The sequence below is a fragment of the Mesocricetus auratus genome, unplaced genomic scaffold (assembly GCF_017639785.1).
Source record: "Mesocricetus auratus isolate SY011 unplaced genomic scaffold, BCM_Maur_2.0 Super-Scaffold_100021, whole genome shotgun sequence".
NCBI lineage: Eukaryota > Metazoa > Chordata > Mammalia > Rodentia > Cricetidae > Mesocricetus > Mesocricetus auratus.
The window spans coordinates 24,579,063-24,597,628 of record NW_024429202.1 but is presented as its reverse complement, the minus strand read 5'-3'; positions in this window follow the sequence as shown (position 1 = coordinate 24,597,628).

The window sequence follows — 18,566 nt, the reverse complement described above, 5'->3', positions numbered from 1 at the left end:
GGCAAAGAATGATGTAAAAAGATGACAAAAGTATGATACGTCAGGACCTCCCTGTTAGCACATGTAGAGTCACTATGGTGTCCTATGACCAAGGAACAACAGAATACCAGGATTAAGCATACAGACAAATTCTATAAAGATATAAAACACAAACATTGTATTATTCCAGAGATTGAATAATAACTGCAACAGCTTTGGCCTGAGGACATTTCTTCGGCACTCTAACCATTAAGAATTAATAATACACTGCTTGTGACACAGCAATGTTCCTAGACTAGCTTGGAGGTTTTGTTTGTGTGTCCTTGTAGCCACAAGAGACACCAGCCAAAGAAAAGGCTGTCACAAGCCTCCAGATTCTAAAAATTGTGTAATGTGGTTGATGAGTAAAAATGTTTGTAAAAGGTAGTTGTTTCCAATGACAGTTTATGCTGGAGAGGTTGTGGTGAAAGGAGAACACTCCTCCATTGCTGGTGGGAGTGCCAACTCATACAGCCACTTTGGAAATCAGTATGGAGATTCCTCAGAAAAATGGGAATCATTCTACCACAAGACCCAGCAACTCCACTCTTAAGCATATATCCAAAAGATGTCCATTCATACAACATGGATATGTGTTCTATGATGTTCATAGCATCATTATTTGTAATAGCCAGAACTTGGAAGCAACCTAGATGCCCCTCAACCAAAGAGTGGATAGAGAAAATGTGGTACATTTACACAATGGAGTACTATTCAGCAGAAAATAAAACAATGGAATCCTGAAATTTGCAGGCAAATGGATGGCACGAGGTAACCCAGTCACAAAAAGAGAAACATGGCATGTACTCTGTCATATATGGATTTTAGACATATATCTGGGGAGTGCCAGTCTACACTCCTATGGCCAGAGAGTCTGGGAAACAGAACCTTCATTCAGTGGCTGATGGAAGAAGAGAAAGACTCCTACGGCTAAGCACTGAGCTGAACTCAAGCAATCCAGTGACAGAGAGGGAGGACTGATGACCAAAGGCATTAAGACTGGGCTGTTTTAAACCCTAGAAAGAGCTGACCTAACAAGGTTTAGCTCTTGAATCCCATACTGATGCCTGGGAATCCAGCATGGGACTGATCAAGACCCCCCCTGAATGGGGGTGTCAATGATGAGGCCTAGGTAATCTATTGAGCCTTGGGTAGTAGATCAGTATTTATCCCAGGTAATGGACTTTGGACTCCCATCCCACAATAAGAGATGCACTCTAACCCTGAACTCTGGGGGGAGGGTCTAGGCCCTGTCCTGGATGAAATGACAGACTAGGGACACTCCCTTGGAGGGCCTCACCCTCCCTGGGGAAATGAGGGGATATTGGGGGGGTTGGGGGGAGGGCATGTGAGGAGGGGAGGGAAATGGAGAGGGACCTGGAATTGACATGTGAAGCAACCTTGATTCTAATTTAAATTTACATTTAAAAATAAAAAATATCTTTAAAAAAAAAGGTAGTTGCTTATCCATGATGTCAAAACTTGACAGAAAAATGATTGGAAATGATAACTCTACTCTATTATAATTTATTAGTGATGACTAATAGATGAGCAAAAGAAAATGAAACACATGTCCAAAAACAAAAATTATATTATCTATGGTTTTGGAACAACTGAATGCATCCTACTTACTAAATTATGTACAAATAAAAAAGCACTCTGGTTGCTATTCAGTCAGGCTGTAAAATTCTCCCAACCATCATGACCTGGCTCACTTCCTTCCTTCACCAATGCCTTACATCCCCTGCTAAGACCTACATCTCTGCCTGTGATATGCTTCCTCTCTGCCCATCTCTCTTAAAACACAACTAAAAAGTATCTCATACTTGATTCCTCCAGTAGCCGCTCTTGCATCCACCCATCTTCAGACCCTGCCCTCATCCAGAGCTGAACTCTGGCACAGCAGACAAGGAGAACTGCAACATAGCTGAAGCACAAGGAAAGGATTTTAAAATAGCCTTAGAAATATGACAGAGGTCTTTAAAGAAGAAATGAATAAACCATTAAAGAAGTCTATGAAAACACAATAGGAGGAAAAGAAAAAATATCAAGACTTTAAAGCAGAAATAGAATCAGTTAAGAAAATCCAAACTGAGGGAAAACAGGAAATTGAAAACTCAGAAACCTGAACCCAAATTCAAAGGCAAGTCTCACCAAGAGAATTAAAAAAATGGAAGAGACATTGTCAGGTATAAAAGACACAATAGAAGACATGGATACATTGGTCAAAGCAAATGTTAAGCCTATAAAAGTCCTGGCACAAAACAATAGATAATCTGAGACACAGTGAAAATATCAAATCTAATACTAGTAGGAATTGAGGATAAAGGAGTCATTCAGATCAAAGACAAAAAAATACATTTCCAAAAAATCTAAAATGAAAATTTCCCTAACCTACAGGAGGAGATCACTACCAAGATACATGAAATATACAAAGGTCTCAAGACATAATAATCAAAGCACAAAATGTACAGAAAAATATCTGTCTACAAATATGTCCTTAAAGAAGGTAGGGAAAACAACCTAAAGAAGTTAACCTCACCCAAGAAAACACAGGAAATAAATAATCCCAGACTTGCAAATTGAAAGAGGACACACACACACACACACACACACACACACACCTCTAACACCACAATAACTAAATAACAAAAATCAACAAGCATTGCTTATTGATATATCTCAATTCCAATGGTTTCAGTTCCTCAGTAAAAAGACCAGAAACTAGCAAAATGGATAGCTCAGCGTAAAAAGTCAGAAATGATATTACAATCAAATGGACATAAGAATCAAACTGGTGTCACCATTATAATGTCTGACAAAATAGACTTCACTGTAAAACTAGTCAGAAGAGATACAGAAGGACATTATATTTTCATCAAATGAAAAATTCAATACATAGCAATTCTAAATATCTATGCATGAAACACAAGGGAAAGCAAGTTTGGGAAACAAAATAAACTACGGCAACTTAAATCACATTTTGACCTTCGCATACTGATAGTGTGAGACTTCAAATCTCCTCTATGGCAAATAGACAGGTCATTTGGACAAAAAATAAACAGATAAATGTTGAAGCTAAATGACATTATAAACCAAATGAACCTAATAGATATTTGCAGAACATTTACTCAAATGGTTAAGTGAATACACCATTTCCTCAGGACCTTGTGAAAATTTCTCCAAAACTGACCACATATTTGACATGAAGCAAGTCTCCATAGATACAAGAAAATTCAAATAACACTGTGCATTCTATTTGACTAGCACAGATTAAAACTGGATAGCAACCTTATCACTAGTACATGAACGGACTATGTGAGCCCACACAGAGGGATACTCTCTCAGCGTATACAAGTGGGGGAGGGTCTAGGCCCTGCTCCAAATGATATGAAACTTTGATGATCCCCCATGGAAGGCCTCATCCTCCCTGGGGAGCAGAGAAGGGATGGGATAGGGGGTCGGTGGGGGGCAGGGGAGGAGGACAGGGAGAGGGATTGACATGTAAAACAAGCTTGTTTCTAATTTAAATTTTAAAAAGAAAAAACACTGGATAGCAACATCAATAGAAACAACAGAAACACAAAATCATAGAAACTGAACAATTGAATACTGAATGAAAAATGGGCCAAAACAGAAACTAAGTAAGTAAAGATTTTCTAGCATTGGATGTAAATAAGTACACAGCATACCCTAAACTATTGGACACAATAAAGGTGGTTCTGAGGAAAGTTCATAGTAAGAATAAACGTGTCTACGTAAAAAAAATGGAGAAGGCTCATATTAGCAACTTAACAGCACACCTGAAGGCTCTAGAAGATGAAGAAGAAGAAGAAGAAGAAGAAGAAGAAGAAGAAGAAGAAGAAGAAGAAGAAGAAGAAGAAGAAGAAGAAGAAGAAGAAGAAGGGAATTCACACCCAAAAGGAGTAGATAACAAGAAATTATCAAACTCAAGGCTGAAATGGATGAAATTGAAATAAAAATTACAAAGAATCAATGAGCTGGTTATTTGATAAAAAATCATTAATATTGACAAACTCTTATTCAAATTAACTAAAATGTGAAGAAAGAACATACAAATTAATAAAATTAGAAATGAAAAGGGGGCATAACAACAGACACAGAGGAAATGCAGAGAATCATAAAGACATTCTTTAGCAACCTGTTATGCACCAAATTGGAAAATCTAAAAGAAATTGGCAATTTTCTTGATAAATACCACTTACCAGTGTTAAACAATTTAAATAGGCCTATAACCTAGTGAAATAGAAGCAATCGTTAAAAGACTCTCAAAACAACAACAACAACAATGACAAAAAACTACACTGTTCAGCTATGTGGTTTTAACACAGAATGCTACCAGACTTTCAAACAAGAGTTAATACAAATAATCCTCCAATTATTCCACAAACATAAACAGAAAGAAGTTTGCTTAATTTTTTTATGAGGTCAGTTACCGTGATACACAAACCACATAAAAAGGCCACACACAAATTTCCCTATGAACAGGGATGCATAAGCAATCAATAAAATACTTGCAAACAGAATCCAAAAATAGATAAAAAAGGATAACAGATTATGATCAAACAAGCTTTATCCTAGAGAGCAAATGGTTTAACATAAATAAAAGGATAAAAATAACCCACCATATAAACAAACTAAAACACACACACACACACACATACACACAAAAAACCCACATAATCATCTCATTAGATTGAGAAAAGGCCTGTGACCAAATCCAACATCCCCTCAGGAGAAAAGTCATGGAGTAATTAGAGATATAAGGAGCATACATCAACATAATAAAGACAATTTACTGCAAAGCCATGGCCAATGTCACTTATATGGAAAGAAACTCAAGGCACTTCCCCTAAAATCAGGAAGAAGACATACTCATTCAATATAGCACTTAAAGTCTTAACTAGAGAAATAAGACATCTCAAGCAGATGAAAATACAAATTGGAAAGCAAGAAACCAAAGTATCTTTTCTTACAGATGATATGATACTATACATAAATGAACCACCCAAAAATCCTCCAGGAAACTCCTATAGCTGATAAACACTTTCAAAAAAGTAGCTGAATACAAAATTAACTAACAAAAATCAATAGGCTTCCTATGTAAAATTCACAAAGGCCTGAGAAAGCAATTAGTCAAACAATAACTTTTACAATAGCCTAAAACAATACAAAATATCTTGGGGTAACACTAATCAGGTAAATGAAGATTAAGACATTGAAAAAATAAATTAAAGAAGATATCAGAAGGTAGAAAGATCTTTCATGATCATGGATCAATATGATTAACATGGTAAAAATGGCCATATTATCAAAAGCAATCTACAGATTTAGTACGATACGTATCAATATTGCAACACAATTCTTTACAGATCTTGAAAAGACAATCCTCACTTTCATACAATACAGAGCATCACATGGTTGGCAGGGTGTAGCTGACTTGAAAGATATGTGTCATAGTTGTCCAGGTTTTACTCTGTGGCTCTTGAGGTACTGTGTGTCTTTCTTCCCTAAGAAATGGAAGCATTCCCTCAGGCAGTGAAGTGTTCAGACTATCTGTGTTTCTCCGTGTTTCTTAGGAGTGAATGAGGCATATACAAGTTTAGCAGAAGTCTTAGACATTTATCTTATATGTCCTGTCTAGTTTCCTGGCAACCACCATTGTAGTCATCCTCATAATTGCCACTGTGTTCTGTTTCTGGTAAGTGTATGAAAAATCTGATTTCTTGAAATAAACTTGTCTCAGCCTCGGTCTTTACTGAGGTCCCTCCTACCTGGCCTGGCTTTCATTCCTAGCAACCCTGTTTCAGTAAGTAAATGTTGGCACTTACGATACACACACACACAATCAAGATAGCTAAAACAATCCTGAATAATAACAGAATTGCCTTCCCAGATTTCAATTTATACTGCAAAGCTTTACTACAAAAAATGATATTAGTACAAATCAGGCACAATGATGACTGAAATCTAATAAAAAGCCCAGATATAAATCCATATCCCTATAGACAGTTTTTCTTTTTTAATGAAGAAGCCATAAATACACACTGGCAAAAAGATAACATCTTAAAAAGAATTATGCTGCTCAACTTGGATGACTGAATGTAGAAGAATCCACATAGATTCATACTTACCACGCTATAGAACACATAAGTCCGTGTGGATCAAAGACCGCTACACAAAGCCACCAAAATAGAGAAGCTTCTGTACAGCAAAAGGCACCATCATTTGGACATAGCAGCAGCCTAGAGAATGGAAAAAAATATTATACCAACTGCACATTTAATAGAAGGCTAATACATAAAATCTATAAAGAACTAAAAAAAACTAGGTATCCCAAAAAAAAAACCTATGTAACCTAATTAAAAGTGGGGGTACAGATCTAAACAGAGAATGATCAGTAAAGGAAATTCAAATTGCTGAGAAACATTTAAAGAAATGGTCAACGTTCTTAGCCATCATGAAACTGTAGATGAAAACCACCACCTGTCAGAATGACACAAGTCACAGTTCATTCTGGTGAGGATGTGGAGTAAGGGGAACACTCATCTATTGCTAGTGGGAATACAAACTTGTATAACCACAATATGACAATTCCTCAGAAAATTGGGAGGCTATCTACCTCAAGACACAGATATATCACCTTTGGTATATACCCAAAGGATGCTCCATCCTACCACAGGCGGACGTGTTCAACCATGCTCATTGAAGCTTTTTGCTTAGTAGTCAGAAATTAGAAACAACCTAAATGTCCCTCAACAGAAGAATGGACAAACAAAATGTATATTTTACACAATGTAATATTACTCAGCTATTTAAAAAAAGTGAAATTTGTAGCTAAATATATGGAAGTAGAAAATTATCATCTGAGTGAGATATCTCAGGCCCAGAAAGACAAATATGATCAGTTACTTGCTTAGCTACCAGCAGAGAATAATCTTTCTACAACCAATGGGAACAAATACAGAGATTCACAGCTAGAAATTAAACAGAGATTGAGAGAACTTGGAACACTCAACCTTTTAAAGAGACATTTCCATAAAATCCTGATTCTCAGGGCTCAGGGAGTCCTGGGCAAGTGGAGGCAGAAAGAGTTTATGAAATAGAGAAGACAGAGGAAATCCCCAAAACCATGCACTCTTAATTAACATGCTCAAACTCAGATGAACTTACAGAGACTGGGGAGCAGCATTCACAGGGAGTTCATAAGTCTGTGCAAGGATATAGTGTACTGAGATAACTTACCTGCCATGTCTTTACAGGAGAAGGAGGAAGCAGTTTTTCAGCCATACATTATAACTGGTCCGGTCTCTAGTTTTCCTGTGTGTTGCTAATTAATCCATGGATATATGATGCAGCTTCTAGTTACATTGCAAAGTGTCAGTATAAGGTTTACTGACTCCTACTCTCTATGTGTTTCCAGTGTCTTCAGATTGCCCAAGGGAAATATTTCTGGTCATCTGCAAGTTAAATCCTTTAGGTCTGCTTTCAAGTTGTCATTAATCAATTTATTAACCAAAAATAAATAAATGAATGAATGAAGTCACTGGATGATAAAAAAAGGAATTCAATGATGAAGCTGGAGAGTTTTCTCAGTAGTTAAGAGAACTGTCTGTTCTGCTGAGGACCTGGCCTTATCTAGCACCCATATGGCAGCTCATAACCATCTGTAACTCCAGAAACTGTATTCCCAGTTTCAGGGGATCTGGCACCTTCTTCTGTCCTCCGAGGGTAGCAGGAATGCACATACTATCCAAACATGCTTGCAGACAAATACCCACATATAAAAAAATAAGGAAATAAAATTTTTAAAAAGCAAAGAAATTCAGGGACAATAATCCACCTTGAGATGAAAGCTCTTGGACACGTTGACCACAGATTTTCTTGACACTAAACTTGTAAAGTTGCCCGCATCAAGAACTGCCATTTCTAACCAAGACTATGATTTACAATCTAACATCACTTAGCAGTGATCTCTACTCTTTCACCTGGATTACAGACTTATTTCTTTATATCAGTGTAATTTTACTAAAGAGATGCTGACTCACTATGGAAGAAAATCAGGTGCTTAGTATGTTATGAACCAGAAGAGAATTTGAGGATATTTGATCAAGGGATGGGGCTAAAAATTCATTCGCTTGGATCTGTGACTCAGGATACATGGTGTACTACTCTGATGTGTACAGTTCCTGAGTTGGACTGGAGTATCCACAGAAGAGCATCCTTAGGTTTCCTAATGTGACCGTTTAATTGAGGCCTCAGCTGCTGTTCTCCCGTGTTTCTGTCACCTCTGTGCTTCCTGTTCATGGCAGGGATGCAGAAGCAGACCCATGCCCGCAAGCTTAGGATTACTTGAAAGACAACTTTGCCTCAAGGACTCCATATAATTCTCGTGAAGTCTCTCTCTCCTACATTCTCTTATCACAAACAACACATGGACACTTTGTTAGGCAGCCTCCTTCCCAGTTTCTAGGCTCACACTCCTTTGTTCTTCACAGGTGCTACTCACAGTGCCTCTGGTATGCCTACAACCTTTTTGACAGCTGCTTATCAAAGAATAGGAGACAAAACGTTTCTGTGACACAAACCATGGTGGTAAAGGGCAGACATGATTCAGGCTGGCCAATAATCAAGTTTCTGTGAAATACTTCAGGAAGCATTTAGATACATTTCAAAGTCCATTGTTATATGTATGGCGATAGTTCATTTTCATTTTCCATTTTCTTCAAAAATAAGATACCTTTATCATGTCAAAATATGAAATTTTATTCTCATTCTTATAATTTATATCTTATTTCATGAGCTATAAGTTTGTTTACAATATTTCAACCTTTTCTTTAATAAGAAATTCTTTTGTTTTCTCTAGTATTCTTGCATCATTATGATTCCTTTGTAAAATACACACTGCCAGTAATTCAATTTTTTTACATCTTAAGTTGTTAAAAAATAAAAAAGAGTCTGTCACATAAAAAAATGTGCTGTGCACGCCTTTAATCCCAGCACTCGGGAGGCAGAGGCAGGCAGAACTCTGGGAGTTCGAGGCTGGGCTGGACCAACAGCCTCCAAAACAATACAGAGAAATCCTGTCTCGTAAAAACCAAAAAAAAATGTGCTGTCCAACAACCACCGTGTTCTGTGCTTTAAATCAGATGGTTGGAAATGACATAGATGCCTAATATGAAGTGAAATAATGAATCAATAAATATTCCACACGTGTAATGAATAAAAAATGAAAATGAAGAAATAAATGGCTTTCAATAATATAGATGAAGCATACACATAATATTATATAAGAGATGACAGATGTGAAAGGATATAGATGAATTCCTTTTATTTATAGTAAAATAAAGAGATAATCAAGACTGCGGCTACCTGCCAGTTGGGGGGGTCACAAGGGGTGGGGAGGAGGACAAGAGGGGGAAACTTTGGGTTTTGTGATCCTTTGCTTCTTCACCAAATATGTAAGAATGCCAACTGTGTGAAAATGAGTCCTATTCTTTTTGAATTGTGTACTTCCATTTATATGTGATCAGATTTGGATAAATATTAAAAATATGCAACTAAATGTCAGCTTTGCAAAGGTGCTAAAATTATGTGATCTAAGCATTATTCACCTTGATCAGCGAAAGAATATGCCCTTTAGGTGTACCTCCCACAAACATATCACAATGTATCTCCTGAAGTTTGACCCACTGTCATTGAATCAACACTGACCCAGGTGGTTTTATCTTAATGGCTTTGAAAGACACCTTATTGCCACTGATGGTGAAACTTTTATCACATCTTACGAATCTGTCATTTTCTTGAGCCCCAGCCAGTCTTGCATCCTTTCCCACTGTGTTTTGTATTCTGGATAAACAACTTTAAGTCTGCTGCATTTGCCAAGGTTTGTTCATTACAGATTTCTGATTTGTTCTAATCCACATCCCTGTTGTGTCTTTGCTCACCTCTTTACTTAGTGTTAAGTGTCAGACAACATTTTGGCTTCCATAAGGAGAGCATCTCAGTTACACAGCTGGTATTGACTTCCGTAAGGATTTTGATGTTTAGCATTGTGCTTCAGAGAACTGATAGCAAATGGGACCTGTTATATATAATTTCATGATTGTTTAACTCTTACCACATTTTGTATACTTTTCTACCTATGAGGAGAGCCATCATGTCTGTCTGATTTTTTATAATACTCTTTTAATATATACATATATCTCCTGTGATGATATTTTGTTTATGATCTAACAAATCTTGCCTAAAGACCAGAGTGCAGAGCTGAGGATACACCTAGTTAAGAGCTAAGCTACTAGTTAGCCACACACACATTAAGCCACTAGTTAGTCACAGAGGACATGCAGTCCTCAGTAAACAAAGGCAGATGGATCTCTGTGAGTTCAAGGCTACCCTGGGCTACATGAGAATGAACAGTTCTAAAAGAGAAAAAGAGCTCATGCCTTTGGTCTCAGCACGTGGGTTGACAAGTCTTTAATCCCAGCACTAGGGAGGAAAATGAGACAGGAGCTCAGTGCAGTGCAGTATGAGGTTTAGTGGAGAGCATAGCAGTCTGCAGTCACGCTAAGGACAAGACTGCCCCACTTTTGGTCTGAGCATTGGTAGAGGTGACAACTCTCTAGTGGCTTGGCTGCTTTGCTTTTCTGCTCTTCAGCTTGAACCCCAATATCTGTTTCTGGTTTTTATTATTCATGTTACATTCACCCAAGCAGAAGCTCATATCTATAGAACGTGTTCATGCAACTTCCCAGGAATATATAAATGAAGATGGCCAAAGCACACTATCAAAACAGGAGATTAACAGATAAAATATTAACATAAATACAGTCTATGAATCTCTGTTATCTTTTATATCATTCCTTTAAGTATAGCATTTAATAGGTATTCAGTATACAGAATTATTTTAAATGAATACAGAGTGGTAATATAGAGAAACCTCATTATCATCTAAATCCATTCATATATTAGAAAGGAGATGGCTTTACAAAGGGACTCAACTTCCAAATTCTCTGAAATTAAAGTTTTCTTACTTTTTTTCCAAAGAATGTATGCAGATTGTGTTTTTCAAAATTATGATAAATTTTCTTGATTTATTCTCAATTTTCCTATCCAATAGTAACTAGTCAGCATAAAAGTGTATATTTTATTTCTAGAAATTCCTCAGCTGGAGAAAAGAATCTGCGTATATTAGCTTTCTTCTTTATAAAGCAGAGTTAATCAGCTCTATGTGTGATTTGTGGTTATCTCCAGAAAAGGGGGATGTTTCAAAGTTCCCATTGTATGAAGAAACAAAAATGTCTAAGAGTATTTAATTCCATGTTTGCTTAGGAGATAGGGTAAGCCTGCCTGGGCATGTCAGACATTGCTATGGGAGTGTGGAGGACATTTCTTTCTTTTTTATTACTTTAATTTTAATAGCTTGCTTCACATGTCAAACCCAGTTCCCTTTCCCTCCCTTCCTCCCACACCCCCTCACCATCCCCCCAAGTCTCCCACTGTATCCCCACTTCCTTCCACATAGGGGATATCCAGAGTCTGTCATTTCGCTCAGGGCAGGGTCCAGGCACTCCCCTAAGAGTTCAGGCTGAGAGAGCATCCCTCTTTGTGTTATGGACACATGAAGTCTTTTTGTATGCCAGGGATAAATACTGATCTACTGCCCAGGGCCCCATAGGTTGCCCAGGCCTCCTCACTGACTCTTACACTCAGGGGGTCTGGATCGGTCCCATGCTGGCCTCCCAGCTGTCGGTCTTGGGTCTAAGAACTCCTCCTTGTTCAGATCAGCTGTGTCTGCTGGTTTTGTCAGCTCCCATTCTTTGCCAATTTGCTCACCGGTCCTCTCTCTCTGTCACTGTGTTCCATAGGTTCAGTTCAGTGTTTAACTATGAGTGTTTGCCTCTGCTTCCATCAGTCACTGAATGAAGGTTCTAGGATGGCATATAGGGTAGACGCCAAGTTCATTATCAAGAATGAGTATTTAAGGTAGTCTCTCCACTATTGCTTAGCCTGCCAGTTGGTATCATCCTTGTAGATCGCTAGAGGTCTCACTGGTGCCAGATCTCTCTTCTAACCTATGACTCCCTCTGTTATGGTATTTCTCATCCTGTTCTCCCCTTATTCTACCCCCACTCAACCTTCCTGTTCACCCATGACCTACTCTCTCTTCCTCTTCTCCCCCTCTCTTCTTTGTGGAGGACATTGCTGTCTCTTGTACTGCTTCGTTTACATTTGTGGTCCTTACCATTGTAACAACATCCATGGTTTGCTCTGCCTCCCAAGTAAACACAGCCTTTCTGAAAGTTAAATTTGAGGTGCTCAGAAATGACACCCTGATCAGATACATTGTTAATGACACCCTGTACCTAATTTCTCAAAAAACTTATCTTAGGATTTGTTTTGTTCAATAGCCTTGTTTGTTCATTATTACTATAAACCTCCCTTTTCAGTCCTTCCTTGAAATACAACCCTTCTCATTGACTTATTTTAAAGGACTAAAAAATTAGACCCCTCTTTTATTTATTCCCCAACATACTTGCCTTCATATTAGCTTCATATTTTCCACTTGATGCAAAATATTACATACTTGTATATTGCAGACACACACACTACACACACACACACACACACACACACACACACACTTTATCAATGCTTGATCAACTATTCCTCTTTCAGAGAAGGTACATCACCCCTGTGCTGCTACCTGAGACCAAGACTAGATAATACCTCCGTGGTGAATCACTGTGAGTTAATTATTAAAGGTATCTCCTAAGTACTATGCTTACTCACATAATTATTACTATTTATTTAGTCTTGGACAATCCTAAAATTTAGACTGATTAACAGGCCTGAAGGTCATTTTTATTAGGGGTCATCACCCTTCACTTTTCTTATCAGGATGTGAAAATTTGAAGTAATAATTTCTCACAAATTTGCTGTGCAGTGTTCTCCTATAGTCTACTTATTAATCTTAAAAGAAAGAAAAACATAAGGAAATATGTATATGAAATAAAATTATGGCATTAATTTTATTTTGTTAGGAAAATGTTAATAACTCAAAAGTAGTTACTTCAAATAGCAATCTCAGTGGATATTTAATATATTTAGTTCTGAATTTTATTTAGTCACTGTTGTATGTATTCCAGCATGACTACGTTAATCATTGACTCTAAAAGTGACTGAGGCAATTATTAGGAAAAAATATTTCATTTAATTACTATAAAAACATCTTTTAAACTACACAGGAAGACACTAAATATGTAAACTGTACAGGAAATTATTCAGTATTTATTACAATGTATATAGGCATTCTAAGTCCAAACTTTAGAATACAGTAGATAAAGAGGCTGGTTTTCTAGGTGCATTCATATGACCCTAGCACTCAAAGAGAGTCAACAAGTCATGAGTTTGAAGTCAGTCTTAGCTACATAGCTATTTCTTGCATCTAAATAAAATAAAACAGCAGATAAATGTAATTTTTCAGTAAAAATTTAACATAGAAGTAAAGTTCAAGTAAAATTTAGAAACATATTATCTAGCATTGTTTAGAAACCTTTGTATAGTCTTCCTAATATGGGCCACAATCTTGTTAGTATCTACCTTAAATATATTTTTAAGAGATTTTTAGTAATATACTTTTGTCGGCACAATCTGAATGTCCTCAGAAAGTAAATATAATTCCACTACATGTTTTATTTTTTCTTTTTCATTTGTTATATAAGTATGAATGTTTTATCTGCATATATGTCTATCAGTCATGTGTCTGCCTGTTTCCCACAAAGGCCAGACAAGGGAGTTGGATTCTCTAGGATATACCTGATTGTGAACCATCTTGTGGATGCTTGCAATAAAACCCAGGTAATCTGGAAGAGTAGTCAGTGCTTTTAACTGCTAAGCCATCTCTCCTGCCTTTCCTTGCCTTTTATATTTCTCATTGAAATTCTAGTATTGTAAAAAAGAAGTGAGAAAATAGTTTTCATTAATGTGACATAAAATACTAACTAAAGTTTTATAAACATCTTGTTAAGAGATTTTATATGTATGTCTAGGATATGTTTTATTACTCTGATTTGTACTGACCCATTTACTTAGGTTTTTTTTTAGTAAATTTTTTAGGAATCCAAAATATTGTATAATACCAATAAAACTATAATTAAGAAGAAATGTATGAGATGAAGTTCAGAAAGGGGATGTATTTTTCCAATACATACTTCAGCAAAGGGCAGATACTTAAAGCTTTTAAACCCAAAGAAGAGACCAGGGTCAATTTGCAACTGAGTGTTGAATCTAAGGAAGCTATCAATAACCAACCTTGTTTTATGTATACTATGCAAATGATTTTTACATGCAAAGCATTTTACTTGAGTAGATAAATCTCCTAGTTTCAAAATGAAACTATCCAAATCTTTGTCATTACAAATGGCCTATACTGAAAGAGATAAAAGTCTTTATTTTATATTCAGAAAGAGGTATTTGTAATTTACAAACTGTGAGGAAAATGTTTCTTTTTCATAGAAAATTCCATCAACTATTTTCAATTGTGTACAAAAAAGTAAAATGCAGCCGGGCGTTGGTGGCACACGCCTTTAATCCCAGCACTCGGGAGGCAGAGGCAGGCGGATCACTGTGAGTTCAAGACCAGCCTGGTCTACCGAGCGAGTTCCAGGACAGCCTCCAAAGCCACAGGGAAACCCTGTCTCGAAAAACCAAAGAAAAAAAAAGTAAAATGCTAGTTTCATTTCTTTTCTATAAGACACTTTATTAGGTTTTGATCTAAAAGAGCTAGCTCATGGATTACAACATTGTCATGTGAGATAATTTAGAATATTATCTAAAATTGTATGGCTAAATGAAGAAGTTGTTTGTGGATGTGAGAATAGAGAATTACAACACTTAAGCAGAAATAAAGTATGACACCTGATGGGGGAAGTCCTTCTGTGTATATGTTTGTCTTATTTTTTGATAAATAAAGCACTGTTGGCCAATAGGGAAGCAAGATAGGTGGGACTAGGAGAGGTGGGGGATTCAGCCAGTCACCATGTAGGACTGAAGAGGAGTAAGAGGTCTGAACCCTTTCTCGGGTAAGAGAAGATCATGTGGAAATACTCATATTAACAATATGGGTTAATAATTAAGTCAGAGCTAGCCAACAAGAAACCATAGCAAATGGACAACAGCTTCATAATTAATATAGCATCTTGTGTGTTCATTTGGGACTGACAGTGGTTCTGGGACCAGGCTGGTGGGAAGAATGCTCATTACAGACACCCTAAACACAGAGACTTGAACTATGAAGTTTCCTAATAGAGGTTCTATATAGACCATAATATTTTGGGAAAATAATCCACATTTATATGCTACTTATATGAGAAGGTACAAGAATTTACAATATGTAGGAAAGCATTAAGTTCTTGAATTAATTGTTCAAAATGCTAACAGCTCCATTATTTTATAATGTACAGACTGGTATTCCATGCTAGCAAGACAATCATGATACTGAATTCTGAAAAGTTAGTTTTGTTGATATCAGGTATTTTAGAAAGCAAAGTAAGAGTCCAAAGAGAGTCAAAAGTATGGGATTATGATGCAGCTGGTGCACTGACATCCTGTTATAACCTTCACTGTCAGGCTTTGGCAATGAAATGGATTTACAGGTTTATTTCTGAGTTTATTTTGTTTCCAAAACTCTGGTCTTCAGCATCAGAAAAAAAACTTACCTTGAGGGATGCTATTATTCCACATGTGTACATAAAGGATATTATAAGCATTTGGCCTTTGGTTCCCAGCCATATAACACACCTCGCTTTTATGACTCCAGGGCTGTATTGCAAGTCTCAAGGAGCCCAGTGCCATACAATGTGATTAAGTGGAAAGCAAGTAATATCTGCCTCTGCACTTTTATAGGTCATTTGACAAAACGGGGAAATACTGTATATAACAAGTAAAAAACGCTATCTCAGTCTTGTCATTTTCAGAATAGTGTGATATTGTAAGTATATTTCCACCCTCCAGACTCTCCTAGAAAGAACTTCAAAGTGTTATCAAGATGATTGTGGCACCATGCGGTGTACTGCCAAAAGCAGCACTTAGAAGAATCATTGACAATAGAGATTGTGTGGTGGTTGAAGCCAACACTTTGAAATTCGAAGCAGTTCTCAGTGTTAAAGAACAGCTGAATTCCAGCCATGGTTCAGGTTGGGAAAGTGTTATATGACTACAAGAAGATGTCATGAGATACTTTGCCAAATTTCAGTGTGTCTTTAAATATTGATTATGAAAAATATATTTACAAAAGCATCTTCTCTAAGATTTATGAGATAGATAAATCAAGGTAATAGTTTAGATTTTCAGGACAACAGAATTGCAATAAACTTTTTATTCCAAATCTGTGATACTCATTGTCATAACTTCTGGCATGTTATGAATTTCTTGTAGTAATTACATAAGAAGGAAATGGGAATGCCTGGGAAAATAAGAAATGTAAAAATGTTTTTCAGCTGGTAAATTTAACAGTAAGCATTTGAAATGGTATCCCCCCATGTATGTGCATCAATCAAATGAAAGAAGATGTGAATAGTAGAGAAAAATGTATTGTAAAAGATGACAGTATTCTGTTGCATAACTTTAAATCAGGTAGTCTGGTAATTCTTGTAACAAAACTGGTGTGGCGTTCCTTTTTCTTTTATGCTGACATACAAAGTTTCTTTTTATCTGTGAAAATTTAATTGGGATTGCATTGTATCTGTAGATTGCTTTTGGTAGGATGGCCATTTTCGCAATAATAATTCTAAAAGCTCATGAGCACTGGGGCTCTCTCCAACATCTGCTGTTTTTCTCAAATTTTCTCTTCTGTGTCTTAATATTTTCAGTATATAGGTCTTCTGTTTCCTTAGTTCTATTTAGACATATTTGGGGGTATGTGAGGGGGTATGTGAGGGGGTATGCCTTCTCTATTTAGTGGCTGTTGTTTTGCCCTTGCTATGGGTTATATGAGATACATCTGAGACTACTGTCTCTGAAAGCAAATATTTTATACTTGAAAATACCCAATAATGGTATTAAAAGGTACTCTGTATGCTACCAGATGAGAAAACAGCTACAAGCTCTTCAATCTACAATGATGACCAGCCCTGCAAGATATGCTGGTGTAAGAATAGTACAAAAGTTGAGGCAAAATAGTCAGAGACACACTGAATCCCACTGCTAAGAGTCCCGTATGTGACTTCGAGGCCAGCCTGGTCTACAGAGTGAGTTCCAGGAGAGGCTCCAAAGCTACACAGAGAAACCCTGTTTCAAAAAAAAAAGAAAAGAAAAAGAATTACACAAAATATCAAGTTGAAAGCCATGGTATATGCACAGAAGACCTTATAAAGACCACATAGACCCTGTGCTTGCTGCTTCTGTCTCCGTGAGACCATACGAGTCATGCTTAATTGATTCAGTGAGCAGTGTTCTCCTGGTGTTGTTATTTCCTCTGATGACTATGATCTTTCCTCCCACTCTTCCATGGGGTTTCCTGATCTCTGAGAAGAGGGAACCGCTAAAGACCTCCTATTAAGACTGTCTATGCATAATGTTTGGCTGTGAGTGTCTGCACCTGCTACCATCTGCTGTAGGAGGAAGCCTCTTTGAAGACTACTGAACAAGGAACCAGTCAATGCATATTACATGAAGAATCATTTCTTTATTTTATTTTGCTTTTATTTTGTTGCCAGTCATGTCGAGTTCTACTCTAGGTCTCTGGGCTTTCCACTGTCTGGTTCCAGGCCATCCAGGCATTGTAGTGTATCTACTCCCTCTCCAGGTAGGGGCCTCATTTTAAACCAGATGTTACTTGGTATCCCTTGGAGGCCTGCTCTTTTCTGAAAGGAAATGAAGGGGAAGTGTATCGGGGGCAGAGAGGAGGTGTGGAAGAACCTGAGAGGAATCGGGGAGAGAAACTTTGATCAAGATATATTGCCCGAGGGAAAATCTATTTTCAATAATTAAAAAAATGCTATGGAAGAAAGCAACCACTGTCTGATTGAATTTAAGGCCCACCCCATGAAATAGAATCCATGCCTACACTACTTAGGTTGCCAAGAATCTGAGACTAGAGATGCCAGGGACAAAGTGTTTAACCAAATACTACTGTTCTGCTAAAAGAGTGCAACAATAAAATGACTCCTAGAGGCCTAGAGGTTATTATCTCTGTGGTGAAACACCACAGCAAATAAATAAGTAAATAAGTAAGTAAGTAAGTACGTAAATAAATAAATAAATGCAAGCTTGGGAAGGAAAGTGTTTTTCTGGCTTATCCTTCCACATTACATTCTAACACTGAAGAAAGACAGGACAGAAACTCATCAGACAGACCTGAAGGCAGAAACTGTGTTTTTTCTACATGGCTTGCTTAGCCTGTTTTCATATAGAACCCAGGGTCACTCACATAGGAGTGGCCCCACCCCAATGAGCTAGGCTCTCACACATCAGCCACTAACTAAGCAAATGCCCTACAGGTTTTCCTATAGCCCAATCTTATGGAA